This window comes from Oryctolagus cuniculus, chromosome X (assembly GCF_051225735.1).
Source record: "Oryctolagus cuniculus isolate XC-2025 breed Fujian yellow rabbit chromosome X, ASM5122573v1, whole genome shotgun sequence".
NCBI classification, from domain to species: Eukaryota; Metazoa; Chordata; class Mammalia; order Lagomorpha; family Leporidae; genus Oryctolagus; species Oryctolagus cuniculus.
The window spans coordinates 4,265,855-4,280,946 of record NC_142888.1 but is presented as its reverse complement, the minus strand read 5'-3'; the positions used below and the strand labels follow the sequence as shown (position 1 = coordinate 4,280,946).

General features: G+C 40.7%; 1 protein-coding gene across 11 annotated transcripts in view; it reads right to left on the bottom strand.

The window, feature by feature from the left end:
- The window catches only part of CDKL5 (cyclin dependent kinase like 5), a 221,712-nt gene that overhangs the window by 190,745 nt on the left and 15,875 nt on the right, over positions 1–15,092 (bottom strand). The window contains exons 2-3 of one of the 11 annotated variants that reach the window (XM_089324159.1): positions 5,830–5,865; positions 3,529–3,589 (exon numbers count right to left, since the gene is read on the bottom strand). The exons of 9 other annotated variants lie outside the window; for them this stretch is intronic. The gene's annotated coding sequence lies outside the window, so the exon portion shown is untranslated. The remainder of the gene's footprint in view (positions 1–3,528; positions 3,590–5,829; positions 5,866–15,092) is intronic. One more of the 11 variants, XM_051826953.3, reaches the window with a different exon arrangement.

Below are 15,092 nucleotides of genomic sequence, written 5' to 3'. Positions count from 1 at the left end.
TGGACATATGGAATATAATACACTCAATTGAGTATAATTATACTGAAATATTTTCTGGGCTAAATTTACAGACAATGACAGCTTATTTTTCTGTAGCACATCAGTAAAAACTACAGCAAGATTAGTTATGACCTTTGTTTAAGGAGTCAGAACTTGTCTGTCAATTTGCTAGGCACCAACTATGGATCAGACATTTCATACAAAAGCTGCTCAGAGGAAGAGCTCATAGAAGTTGAAGGGGTTAATGAATTCATTCCAAATGAGAAGTGCTAAAGCAGTGGTATGTGCAAAGTCCTTTATTTACATGCCTAGAAGAGGTAGAAAACACCTGGGGGGAGGGAGGCAAGGGCAAGCAACTTGGAGAAAAGGCTTCACAAGATCTTAGTTGAATAATTTTCTCCAGGCATTCTGAATAACAGTTATCTTCTGTTACATTGAAAAAAAATGTTATTCATGGAAAATGGGCCTTTTGAAAAGTATAAAATTATTAACAAAGCCCTTTCGCACTGCATACTCCAGCCATGTTGGACTCCAACAGGCCTGTCCAGACTCCTAATGGACCTACCAGCAACTCCCCATCACCTCTGTAGACTAGACTGGCTGATGCCCACAGTACACATGCTTCTGGCTCACAGAGAACTGTTTGGTTCAACTCTACACTTCAGCCCCTTAAATTGAGCTGTTATGTTTTGCATCCACAAGTCAGTTGCATTCCTTCTCCAAAACTGTCAATTTCTCTTGTAATAATCATTACATGTTTTTCAATTAAATAGTATGCAAACTAATTAAAAGAGATTTGTCATTTCTGTAAAAATTTTGTCAGATCCTTTGGCAAAACTCAACAAAGGTGATGAGTCACTTTCAAAATGTGGCTGTCAAATTAGATATGGGTTAGATAATACTAAAAGATGGGAGAAAACTATAAAAATCTACCCTTCTGCATTAAATGGTTTCATAACTTTCTAAAATATTGCTCTATTCCCAGGAAATCAAAACTGGACCTACTATACAGATAAGATGGATTATAAGTATGGTACATATAAAAATGATTAACACAAAGCTTCAAAAAGCTGAAAAAAGCCAGGGAACTACATCAAAATGCAGGTAAATAAAAAATGCCTTATGGCAAAATAGTTATGTAACACATGTATTCTTATTTAATTAGAGCTTTACCAATTTTTAAAATTAACTTTCCAATTACCAAGGCCAATCTATCAAAAAAGAGAGGCTTGCAAGAGAAACATCCTGCTGACACTTATTCTTTCAAGTCAGGCACAAAGGCCACCTCCTAAGAAAAGTCCTCAGGTGCTAACTGCCTCTTCAAAATTGCCTCCTGGGATACTTGACTGCTATTGGTCTTAGCCTCAAACTGTTTTTAAAACCCAAATTCATTATGGATTATGTAAATTCTGTTATTCTCTTCTTTTGATCTTGGACGCCCCAAAAGTAACAAAATGCTCTCAATAAATTACTGTAGGGACGGAGCTTATAAAAACAACAAGCATGGGAAATGGTAGGTTTTCCAAAAAGATTTGTGACAATTCAAGGCTAAGCCATTTAAGATAGCATTTCTACCTTTATGGAGAAGCAGGCAGGCAAAAAACTGAAATATCTGAAAACTGAAGATGAAAGAAACAATATATATGGACCAATTTTAAGAATATCCCAATTATCACAGACAACTACAAGTGTGGTTCTAAAAAGAAAAATGGTGTTTTTTTTGTTTGTTTGTTTTTTGTTTTGTTTTTTGTTTTTTGTTTTTGACAGGCAGAGCGGATAGTGAGAGAGACAGAGAGAGAAAGGTCTTCCTTTGCCGTTGGTTCACCCTCCAATGGCGGCCGGTGCACCACGCTGATCCGAAGGCAGGAGCCAGGTGCTTCTCCTGGTCTCCCATGGGGTGCAGGGCCCAAGGACTTGGGCCATCCTCCACTGCACTCCCAGGCCATAGCAGAGAGTTGGCCTGGAAGAGGGGCAACCGGGACAGAATCTGGCGCCCCGACTGGGACTAGAACCCGGTGTGCCGGCACTGCTAGGTGGAGGATTAGCCTAGTGAGCCGCGGCACCGGCAGAAAAATGGTGTTTTAAACACCATTTTAACACTAATGACACATCAGCTAATCACTCACTGCCACATTTTATTATGTATAAAGGAATCATTCATAAAACCATGACATACACATCAGTTTTTTCCTTAAAGTATCTTATGATCCAGTTTTCAAAATTGGGATTAATATATGAAAACTTCATGCACAGAGATTAGGACAATGTAAGCATGTTCAATAAATGAGTGCTGGCTTTATTAAGAGCTAAATATCTCAAGATCTTAAGTAATACATCAAGGCAACATGCAAAATGAGACTATTCAGATTCATGATTAGCAAATGAACTACACAAATCAAAATGGCTATAAATGTTCAAAGAAAGGGAGTGTTTCAGACTTGGAGAGGTTGTTTCACAAAGGAGACAGAATGTGATCTAGATGGATGGGCTTACATGAAATGGTGCGAGCAAAAAGAAGAGGGAGCATTCCAACAAAATTTGTTTAAAAACACTAAAGGATTATTGTAAATGATATTGATAACATTATAACATTTTCCAAAGTGCTTTCATATTTACCATTTCACTGACTGGCCATCACAATACCCCAGTGAACTCACAACCCTGAGAATCATATATTTGAGCTAAAAGACAGAAAAGGTATATCTTGTCAAAATCACATGTTCTAAAAAAGAAGAAACTTAAAACTTGAGTATGGTAAGATTCCATAGGTTTTTCAATGCAAAACTAAGAAATTTGGAGTTTAGTCTGCAAATTTTAGAAACTTATCACAAGGTACACTACAATTTTTTTTCAGTGGCATAACAATAAAAAACCCACTTGTACCAGAATATCAGCAAACACAATTCAAGGAAAAGGGAACATTCATCATTTACTCAACCATTCTACAAATATTTACTGAATGAGTATTCTGTGCTAGTCATTATACCAGATGCTAGAAACACAGCAGTGAACAAAACAGATTAGACTCTGCCCCTATGGACATTAAAATCCTAAAAGATGAAAAAAAATCCAATAGAACAAAATACTTCAAATTTTAAAATCTGGTGGCATAGAAGATTTTCAAATGTGATAAAATAATAACAGCTATAACATATAACACTGTGTACTAAGCACTGTTCTAAATGTTCTTATTTATATAATTATTTACTTAATACTCACAAGAATGGCTCTTACTACCAGAAAGCTCCTTTTATGAATGAGGAGTCTACCCATGAAATCAAATAACTTGCCCAAGTCACCATGCCAGTGAGAAATAAAACTGGAATTCAAACCCCAACAGAAAGGCTCCAAGAACTCCCATATTCAGCTCCTATGACACACTCGGACATCCTCAATGCATCAACTGCACCCCTTAGAACTGTGTATGCAGCACATACACAGCACAAGCATGATGTCAGGCATTCTTATGTTACCACACTGGATCTCAGCAGTGTTTCTAACGATATGAACACAGCTCCTGATAAATACCTTGTCCCTCGAAGATGCAAGGAAGAAGTGTCAAGGCTGGAATCAAAGGTTTTTCTCAGCCCTTCAAAGACAAAAATTAACAATCAGATTATTTTACAAGACAATACTTATTCATAAGTCTCACTGAATATATCAGGAGTAGAAAAATGAACTGGGATAACCAAAAATGTGAAGAACAAATATAAGGATAAAACTTGTAAAAAAAGAAGTAAATTTAGCAAGCTTAATACTAAACACTGTATTCAGTGTTTAAGAAAGGGATGTGCTAATGTGTTGACAATACTTATTCTCTACAATGAGTTCAAAAACATCTCACCTCCAATCCTATAAGCAGTCTTATCATTTTTGCTAAGAGCTCTTAATTCACTAAGATAAGCCAACAACAAAAAGCTAAATACAGTAAACTGAAATAGTTACCACTTATTCAACTAAAGGTTGTATATTTGCTAATTCATCCATCTAAAAAGCTTTTCCCTCAAATCTTGGAGCCTAATTACAATTACTAAGTTTTCTTACTTTGCTAAAGATTAAAATGAAAAATCTACTGGGGCTGGTGTTATGGCATAGCGGGTAAAGCTACCATTTGCAATGCCAGCATCTCATACAGATGTAGCTTCAAGTCCTGACTGTTCTACTTCTGATCCAGCTCCCTGCTAATGTGCCTGAGAAAGCAGCAGAGGATAGTCCAAGAACTTAGGTCCCTGGACCCACATGGGAGACCCAGAAGAAGCTCCTGGCTCCTGGTTTCCCTGGTTTCAGACTGGCACAGCTCCAGCCACTGCAGCCATTTGGGGAATGAACCAGCAAAGATTGATCAGTATCAATCTCTCTCTCTCTAAAACTCTGCCTTTCAAATAAATAAAAATTTTTTAAAAAATGAAATATGTATTAACAGCACAGTCATCATTAACAGTATAATAAACTGAATCATTAACCCCATCCCCAAACTTAAGAAGCCTCTTGTAGCTGTTACAGAAACCAGAAAGGTGGTTTTAAGAACAATCAGAACCAGAGCAAAAAGTTAAGTTGGCAAATATAATCAGTTTCAGTACACAAATCTTTCCTCAAAGCCTTTTTACATTATGACAAAAAGAGTGTAGGTATTTCTCTTGCAACTTCCTCCCTATCAACTACTGAATATCCTCCAATATTTTCTCTTCCAATATCCCCCCTACTAGCCATTTTAATGCTTATTTTTACCAGGTAAAATATAGAGTAAAACAGGAAGAAGTAGAGACAGAAAAGAAGAATGGGTTTAACAAGTCAGTAAATAAAAATTATTCATTCATTCAACAAATATTTATTCAGCACCTACTGAGACTGGAAATACAATGGTTTGCATTCTTCTATATCCCAATATATCCTATTTTTACCCCTGCCAGAAGCTGGGCAGATCACCCTTCAGGGCCCCCAGCTACAAAATGGAGCTAATAACTACTCTCATAGAGATGTATTGGATTAAATGTGGCAAACTAACCTTTAAAGTGTTCTGTGCTCAAATAAAATAACACAGTTCAAAGACTGAAAGGTTTTCAAAACAGTATGTTTAAAAAAAAGGCCTAGAAATGTAAAAAACAAAACAAAACAAAACCACACATACATAGTAAGCTAATGTTTATCCTTGGACAGGAAGGAAACAGCCTTAAACATCTTGGTATCCTTCAACATATTTGGCATGCTGCCCTTCATTTAACAAGGGTTCAGTAAATACATGTGATTTTTTTTCCCCCTCTCTCTAAGGTATGGAGTACTGTAGTTACTTTAATAATCTGGCAAAGCAAAAAAGAATGAACAAAAGGAACTAATATTTACTGCTATTAAGCACCAAGTACTGTATTGGACCTATGTGATTTAATTTAATTTTCATAGTTACCTTATAAGGTATGTATTATTAATCCAAAAAACCAGGAGTGGGTTTTCATTTTCCTAGAATCAGGTTATAAAAAAATCTAAGCTTAGAAAAATGAGTAACTCATCTTATATTTGGCAGATTTGCTTATTTCATGTTGGAAGAATTAAGGAAATCCCTCAAAAGGGTATTAAGGAAGAAAAAAAAACTAACTTATTAACATATAAAGAAAATGGAAAGAGAAAAATATAAAGGGTTAATAAATGAATCTTGTAAGTGTTCCATCGTACAAGTTCCATCCAACAAAAATAATAATTAAAAACCATCTGGTCACACTGACCAACACAATGAAAATTTTGTAGTGGGCAACTTTTTCTTCAAGTCAGTCAGCACTGTTTCTTTTATACCCTTTGCAGGTGTGGCACACTCCCACCCAAATCATCCACCATCACCTTAGAGGTTTTTCAAGGGGATAAAAGCCAGTGTTCCTAAAAAAAAAAAAAAATCAGTCATGTACACCAGAATTTACTTTAAAAGACACTCTCTGTCATGTCTACAATAGATAAAAGTGGAAACCACATGAAGTACAGAGCACTGAAGTTCTACTTTAAAGTAGCTAACCACACACCCACCCACCCACCCACACACACACACACACCTTACTTCCAATACTAAAACACAATGAAATAAGCAAAAGAAGATAAAAATCCTAGGAATCTAGGAAGTACTCCCAGGAAACAGAACAGTGAGAAATTCCAAGGAGCTGTGAAGCAAGTTAGGAGGAAATGACTATTAACAGAGTGCCTAGTTCAAGTCCTGACTATTCCACTTCTGATGCAGCTTTCTGCCGGTGCTCACCCTGAGAGGCCATAGTGATGGCTTGGGTGCTTGGGTTCCTGCCACCCACATCAGAGACCTGGACTGAGTTGAGGACTCCTAGCATCAGCCCGGCCCAGTCTTGGCTCTTGTAGGTGGTTGGGAAGTGAACTAGCAAACGGAGGATCAATTGGTTCTTATTCTTATTCTTTCTCTCTCCCTTTCTCTCTCTCTCTCATAAATGAAATAAATATGTCTGTAATATTTAAAGGAACAGCATCAAAGAAGAGAGAAATGAAGATAAGTAAAAATATCTACTAAAAACTCCCGATGGAGGGGGCCACAAGAGGTTAAGCTGCTGCCTGTGACACACGCATCCCATATGAGCCCGACTGGAGTCCCAGCTGCTCGGCTTCAGATCTGGCTCCCTGCTACCATGACCGGGAAAGCGATGAAGCATGGCCCAAGACCCACATGGGAGTCCTGGATAGAGTTCCAGGCTCTTGGTTTCAGTCTGACCCAGTTCAGACCATTGTGGCCATTTGTGGAGTGAACCAGCAAATGAAAGATCTCTTTCGAAGTTAAAAAGACTTAAAAAAAAAAAAAAAAAAAAAAGAAGAAGAAGAAGAAGAAATAGATAACAAAAACCAACTTAACTGATGAACCCACAACTTCTAGTAGGCAAAAGATATATTTTTCAAAAGGGGCATTTTTCCAGAAGAATTCCTGAAAGCTGATACAACTGGAGGTAGCAGACAAGAAACGGCCAGTAGAAAGCTTCATAGTTGAAAAGCTGTGAAACACTTTTGCTGGTGCCCTTCCATGCCTTCTTTCAGCAAGACTAATGCCAGCATTTCCCAGGCCTGGCTCTTTAAAATGACAATTCAGACAAGGAATGCTCCTCAGTAATGCTGAGGCCAGAGAAGTGGGGCAAAGTGCAATTCACCGCAGCTCCCAGGAGGGTGGGGAGTCTCGCCACTCGGAAGGCAAGTGACCCACACTCTACAAAAAGATTCTGCATTCCAGGCAAAGAGATAGCATAAGCAAAGACATCGTGTTTGCCACAGAATTTTAGAGGGAGGTACACATCTCGGAGCACAGTGTTTGAGGCAGATAGAGAAAGGATGTGAGGCTGGAGAAGTAGGAAAGCAGAAAACAAATCAAGGAGAGCCTGCTGAACACTACACAGGAGTTCAGTCTCTCTCCTGACTTCCTTTTGTTACCAAGAGCACCAATGCAGACTTTCCAGCAGGTCGGTGGTGTGACCAAGAACATATTTTATATCCTACTGGCAACTGCAGATAATGTATCGGAGCTGGACAAGACCCAACAACCTATCTTGGGAGGATGAGTGGATGTTGGAACCATGAATAACCTTTTTTAAACAGAAAAGAGGAGTAAGTTTGAGGAAAGAATGATGTCCTTCGTATGACACTTGCTGAGTGTAAAGTACCTGTGGAATATCCAAGTACAGATTTCCAGCAGGTTACTGAGTTTAAAACTTACAGGGGAAAGTCCAGGAAGAATTCAGAAATTTAGAAAAACATCTGCATATAAGTGGAACTGAAACTCTGTGTAACAGATATTTTATGAAGACAATGACCTATGATAACCCTCAGCCAACAAGTCAGTCCCAGGTAACAGCAATGTGTAGCAAGCAGATCGATAAGAGCCCACAAGGGAGACAGGGAAAAACAGAAGAGAAAGACACGGAGAACAAGGATGACAAGGGAATATACTGTTTCAAGGAGATAGTGATTAACAGTGTCAGGTGCAACAAAAATGTCAAGTAAAATTAGGAGGAAATGGATCCACTAAATGTGGCAATATAAGGGGTTGCATGCAAAAGCAGCATAGTCTGCAAACGCCATTTAAGGAGTGATGGGGATGGAAGCCAGAGAGCAATAGCTGAGGTTTAAAAAGTGAAGGAGAAATGGATAGACCACTCTTTCCGAAGTTCAGGTGAGAAGGGGAGAAAAAGGTTAGAAGTGGATTTGTGGTTCAGGAAAGGTTTTCTAAGACGAAGGAAAAAAAAAAAAAACAGAATCAAGAGAAAAAGAACTTGAAAGTGAGACTTCGAGGCTGCAGCAAGGTTACTCAACCCCGGTACTACTGACGTCATGGACTAGATAATTCTTTGTTGTGGGAAACTGTCCTGGGCATGTCTGCCAGCATCTCTGGCCTCCACCCACCAGATGACAACAGCACACACATGACCACCACCACCCCAATCCTGTCCCCACCCCCGCAGTGAGAAAAACAAAATGTCCCCAGGAGGCAGAATCCCCCTTTCCACCCTCCCATTTGAGAATACCTGGGAACAAGCAGAGGAAAAAGGGGGGAAATAACATGACGGGAAAAGACTGCCAAAGCAGCAGCAGGGAAGCTGAGAGCCCCTGGCGAGGGACTGGCTCCAAAGCAGAACAAGCATCTCGCCCTCTGAGACAGGAGGAAAGTGCAGCTCTGGGGAGGGAGGGCTGATAAAGTTGTAGATGGGGCCAAAAGATGAAGAAAACCAGTTCTCAGTGGAGTGGAGGCCAGGTCACGTGCTGAGTTGCACTGGTGGTAATTTAGTGGCAGTTTTGAACACAGTGGTTAGGTTTTGTGACAACTAACAGGGCCTGGCAGCCGGCAGGTCCCACAAGACAAGACAAACTGCTGTGGCTTGACTGTCCCAGCTGGAACCAGGTTGAAATGTTGACTGCCATTGTAAAGCATCCAGAGGTAGGACCTCCAAGAGGTGATTAAGTCATAAGGGCTCAGCCCTCGTGAAAGGATCAATGCTACTGTCACAGGAGTGGGTTCCTGATAAAAAGGATGACTTGGGCCCAACTTCCTCTCTGTCTCCCTCATGCTCACTTGTCCTTCAGCCACGGGATAATGGAGCACGAAGGCCCTCGACAGATGCTGCCACCAAGTTCTTGGACTTCCCCGCCTCCAGAACCATGAGCTGAATAAATTTCTGTTCTTTTACTTTATCCAGCCTATGAGACGGTGTTACAGCAGCAGAAAATGGACTAAGACATCAATTCAGGTTGGAAACTGCCACCCTCCCTTCTCATCAAGACTGTCTACATGCACCACCGGACAGAAATCGCCTCCATATACTGATTACAATCCCAAAGAGTTTCAAGTCTACTCGGATCTCAACTGCATTACAGAAGGAACAGATTTCTGAGGACTAACTGGGAAACGAATCCATTTTTAAAAATAATGTTCTTATCAGATAACACGAACTGTGTGCTACAAAATCAACATCTAAATGAGAATTTTCCAAATAATCTGTTCAAGCTAGAGGATGCTTGTGGTTATAACTAACTCAAGTTCTTAAACTTGTGAAACTACTTCCTGTCCATCAGACAGAAAGAAGACTAGAAGAGAAACAGATGGAGTGCAAAGACAGAAAGCATATTAGAGGGCCAGTGCTGTAGCGCAGCGGGTGAAAGCCCTGGCCTGAAGCGCCGGCATCCCATATGGGTGCCGGTTCTAGTCCTGGCTGCTCCTCTTCCGATCCAGCTCTCTGCTATGTCCTGGGATAGCAGTGGAAGATGGCCCAAGTCCTTGAGCCCCTGCACCCGCGTGGGAGACCCCGAGGAGGCTCTCAGCTCCTGGCTTTGGATCGGCACAACTCCGGCCGTTGTGGCCATCTTGGGAGTGAACCAGCGGATGGAAGACTTCTTTGTCTCTACCTCTCTCTGTAGCTCTGTCTTTCAAATAAATAAAATAAATCTTTTTAAAAAAATTGCTCACAGGTCAGAGACCTGCTCACTACTGCCTTCTAAATGAAGGGCTGCAAACTCAAATGATCATAGATAAGACCAGGAAACCAGGATTACTGCCTCAGTGTGCACATGGGAAGCTAAAGTGAAACATCAACAGAAAGCTGAGACCCAAGAGGCTGTCCTTGGGTGAAAAAGAAAAAAACAGAAGCTATACACACCAGCCCAGGGCTGTGTCTATAAAGAGTAATCAAAGCAGAAGGGGAAACCCAAGTCTTTGCTCTACACAGATATAGAATCCAAATGCACATTACTCCTGGGGTATCACAGACCCATCTGCGAGTAGAGTGGAAACTCCAGAAGCAGTGAACCCAAATAGTCCCATCAGAGACATATGCAAAATGACCCAAAGGAGGGGCCAGTGCTATGGCGTATTGGATGAAGCCACTGCCTGCATTGCTAGCATCCCATATGGGCGCTGGTCAGAGTCCCAGCTGCTCCACTTCCAATCCTCTCTGCTATGGCCTGGGACAGCAGTAGAAGATGGCCCAAGTCCTTGGGTCCCTGCACCCTCATGGGAGACCTGGAAGAAGCTCCTGGCTCCTGGCTTCGGATCAGCACAGCTCCAGCCATTACAGCCATTTGGTGAGTGAATAAGAGGATGGAAGACCTGTGTCTGTGTGTGTGTGTGTGTGTGTGTCTGCCCCTCTCTCTCTCTCTGCCTCTATAACTCCGTCTTTCAAATAAATGGATAAACCTTAAAAAAAAAAAAAAAAAGACCCAAAGGAGCATCCAGAACTCAGGCACAGGCAAACATTTTCCAAAGTGCCAAATACTATAAGCTACACAAAGGAACAAGCAAGAAACTTGGAGGGAGGAAAGATGAGTGGGAAATTTCATGCCTCAAGAACTACTGCTAACTGGCCAGTGCCAGTGTTGTGATGCAGCAGGTTAAGCCATCACTTGTAACCAGAATGCCAGCTCGAGTCCTGGCTCCTCCAATTCCAATCTAGATTCCTGCTAACTCTGTCTCTCAAATGCCCATGTCCTATACTGCAGTGCCATATTTGAGTCCTAGTTACTCTGCTTCTGATCTAGGTACTTGCTAATGCATACCCTGGGAGGCAGATGATGGCTCAAGTACTTGGGTCCCTGACACCCATGTGGGAGACCTGGATTGAATTCCCACCTCCTGGATTCAGCATGGCCCAGCCATTGCTGTTGCATACTTTTGAACTAGTGGATGGCATATCTCTCTCCATCTGTCTCTGTCTCTCTCTCTAATAAAATGAATACATATTTTCATTAAATTTTTTAAAGATTTTATTTATGGTCAGCGCCGCGGCTCACTTAGCTAATCCTCTGCCTGCGGAGCCGGCACCCCGGGTTCTAGTCCCGGTCGGGGCACCGGATTCTCTCCCGGTTGCTCCTCTTCCAGTCCAGCTCTCTGCTATGGCCCGGGAGTGCAGTGGAGGATGGCCCAAGTACTTGGGCCCCTGTACCCTTGTGGGAGACCTGGAAGAAGCTCCTGGCTCCGGATTGGCACAGCTCCAGCCATTGCAGCCAACTGGAGAGGGAACCAGCGGATGGAAGACATCTCTCTCTTTCTCTCTGCCTCTGCCTCTGCTTCTGCCTCTCTGTAACTCTGCCTTTCAAATAAATAAATAAATCTTTAAAAAACAATGACCCTCTCAGTACCACCAAGTTTACTATTGTCAGGCCCTTACTGAAAGAATTACTTCTTTATAAAGAAGGAAAGTGAACCAAGACTAGGGCAAATGAACAGTGGTCAAAAAAATTCTTTTTCTTGAAAATCATGTTGGTGAGTATTCACTATTTTATAAGCTTAAGGTAGCTTAAACAAGGCAAAATTAATGCATAAATAACATTAACATGGAAGAGGAATTGAGGGTTAAGAGGTAAACCATTCTGCTTATCTAGGATAAGAATAATAATTAAGCTTAGCAAATGTGCGTGTTAAAATTTAAGAGTGACCATATTTCTGACTTCAGCCTTAGAGTAAGAGCTAGAAAAAGCATAGCCGCCCCCCTTAGAATGAAAAAGAACTGGGCTAATTTCAAATTCATCACTTTCTTTCAAACCAACAGACAGCAAAGTTGACTCAAAAACGAAGGAGAGACAGTACCTGCTGGGACAGAGAAGACAGCCACGTGCTCACTTGGGGTAGACTGCAACTGGACATCAAGAGGAAGTATTCTGGTAGACTTGCTGATAAACTGGTGAAAAATGATGTGGCTTACTGAAGGGACAGCAGGGAAACCGCTGGGGAGACCCCCAACCTTTCATAAGATCTTCCTCCACCAACCCCTAACAAGGCACTCAGTGAGGAAGTGCCCTGAGCAGTGCCCACTGTGATGCACTGCGATGCACTGTGATGCAATGTGATGTGTGCCCAGGGCATGAGGCAGCAGCTCTGCCTGATGGCCAGATGAGATGCCCTGCCTAACAATTTTCCCCTGTCTTCATGTGGAAGACAAGCTTTCGAGCGTACAGAACAGACAATGATTATTGCTTGCTTGAAAACCCACAGCAGGGTCGGAACCTACTACTGGAAAACAGGTGGGATTCCATGCTGAACCCACCACAACATGGCTGAGGGGGAAAGAGTACACAGCCCTGGGACTCAGGCCTAAAACTCAGGCTAAATCAGAACAGGGATCACATGCCAATACCCCTCCAGGACAACACATTCCTAGAATAGCAACAGCAGATACTAGTGGGAGACAGGAGAAATTAACACAAAAAGAGATCCTCACTAAGGCACAGTGACACCTGAAATTCTGAATGGACCAGACATTGTCCTGGTAACCAGCTCAACATTTGCCCAACTCTTAAGTATATTAATTCAAATCCCCTCACTAAAGGGCTGGCAGAAGGAATGACTTGCCCATTTAAAGACATAAAATTAAGACTCTCAATCTCAATCAGACTTGCAACAAAAGTCAAAAGGTCTAAAAAAAGGTAAACAAAAAAAAAACTCAGAAAAGACAAAGACATTATCAGAACCAGAACCAGACACAGAATCAAACAGATGTTGGAAATATCTAGCTCTAAGCTCTAAGCTCTAAGCTCTAAACTCTAAGTTCTAAGCTCTAAGCCAAAAGGAGAACACACAAAATCAGATGAGTAATTTCAGCAGATACATGGAAATTCTAAGAAAGAATAAAATGAAAGTACTAAAAATGAAAAACAGTTAAGATAGAGACTGCTTTCAATGGGCATTCAGTAGACAATTCAGTCAAGCAAACAATCCATGAACTTGAAAATATGTCAACATAAATTACTGCAACCAAAACCCTCAGAGAGAACAGTGGGAGAAGGGTGGGAGAATGTAGCAAAAATCTATGGGACAATATCAAGGCTTCTAACATTGGTAACTGGCATCACAGAAAGGGAAGAGAATGGGGCAGAAAATATTTGAATAGTTAATGGCAGAAAATATTCCAAATTTAATGTAAGACATCTAACCACAAATCTCAGACAATCAGAGAAAGCAAGATAAATTTAACATTTATATTTATATATTAACATTTATATAATATATAATTTATATGTTTATAATAGTAACATTTATATACATTTATATTATATAATTTATGTATTTATAATATTAACATCTATATATTTATATTATTAAAATTTGTATAATATAATTTATATATTTATATTAACATTTATATATATTTAACATTTATATATAGAGAGAGCGAGCATACACACTACCAGCTATCAGCACATATAAATAACACTTGGGACTCAGTTTCATAAGCCCTACCATTGTCATTCCTTTAAAACCAAACACCTCTGTCAACACCAGGTCATCAATTCAACTACTCATGACTGTCCCCCCCCAGTGCTCACTTCTGTATACAAGCCTCACTCTGCATTACTTGCTGGCCAAACTGAGGGCACAAGCCTATATCCCACCTGCAAGAGAGACTGTGGATACAAGCTTTCTAGGAAAGTGGGTCCCATAAAATAAGAAATTATCAAAATGCAGAGTGGATGTTTAAAAACACCGGGCAACCCCAAATGGCAAAAGTCTACTACAGCATGCTAAAGAATCCTCCATTGAACTAACCAGCTATTGTACAGTAGATCCTTTATAAAATCATTATCCCCCCCAAAGAGCATTTTTTATAAGGCAAAAATTTTACCTCAATGTGGTGACTTGTTTAAAAATCAGTTCCCCAATCTAAGGGACATAAACAATAATCTAAGGATGTGGGAAGCCACATGATAAATAAGCAACATCTTTGCAGAATGCTGGTTTTGCCTAATGGTAAGTAATGTACAATGCAGATGCGCACGTGCGTGCACACACACACACATTATGGAACGGAAATCAGCATTTCAAATATTTTATACAATAAATCATAACAAAAACTCAGAGATGTCATTCCTTTATAGTTGTTAACTTCGCCCCCCTACCCCCATCTGCCATATTGTAAATGTTGCTGTAGAAGGAAGAAGGAAGGTACTGACATGAGGATATGGGCAGCAGCAAAGGTGCCCCCCTCGTAAGAGAAGTACCAATTATATTCTATGTTCCCGGCAATGTGTCACATATCAAGGCTACAGAAGTCAACACTCCATGCCCCCAAAGAGCTTTCAGTAGAAAACAAAAACCACCTACTTTTCTATCTTCCCTAAGGCCCACCCCTACATAAACTCTCAGTTTAGAATTCTCTTCATATACTTTCAGGTAAAAGTTTAAATAAACAGAATAAAGGCCACGAAGAAAGAAAACCAAGATTCTGGGACGTAGCTGGGGTACAAGCATCAAAGCAAGGCATCCGATAAGCAAATTCACGTCAATTCCTGTGATTCTCCCAGCTTTGTATGTCTGTTCTTAGAGCCATGCCTTTTAAACTCTTCACTCTACTTGACATTTTGGGCTTCCTTTAAAACCCATCACAAGCACTCAGAAATCACTGCCTTTCTCAAGCCCTAGGTATAGCTCTTTTGGCCTAAACAAAGTACCAGCATCCTGCATTTCTACCTGTACAGGCAGACCACCAAGTACTTCACTTATTGTTTTCTGCCTTTTCTGCTGATTTACAAACTCCATAAGGGCAGAATACAGTAGTGTGTCTCTGTATTCCTATCACTTACCATAATGTTGATACTCTTGGAGCTGCCAAAACAGTAATACTAAC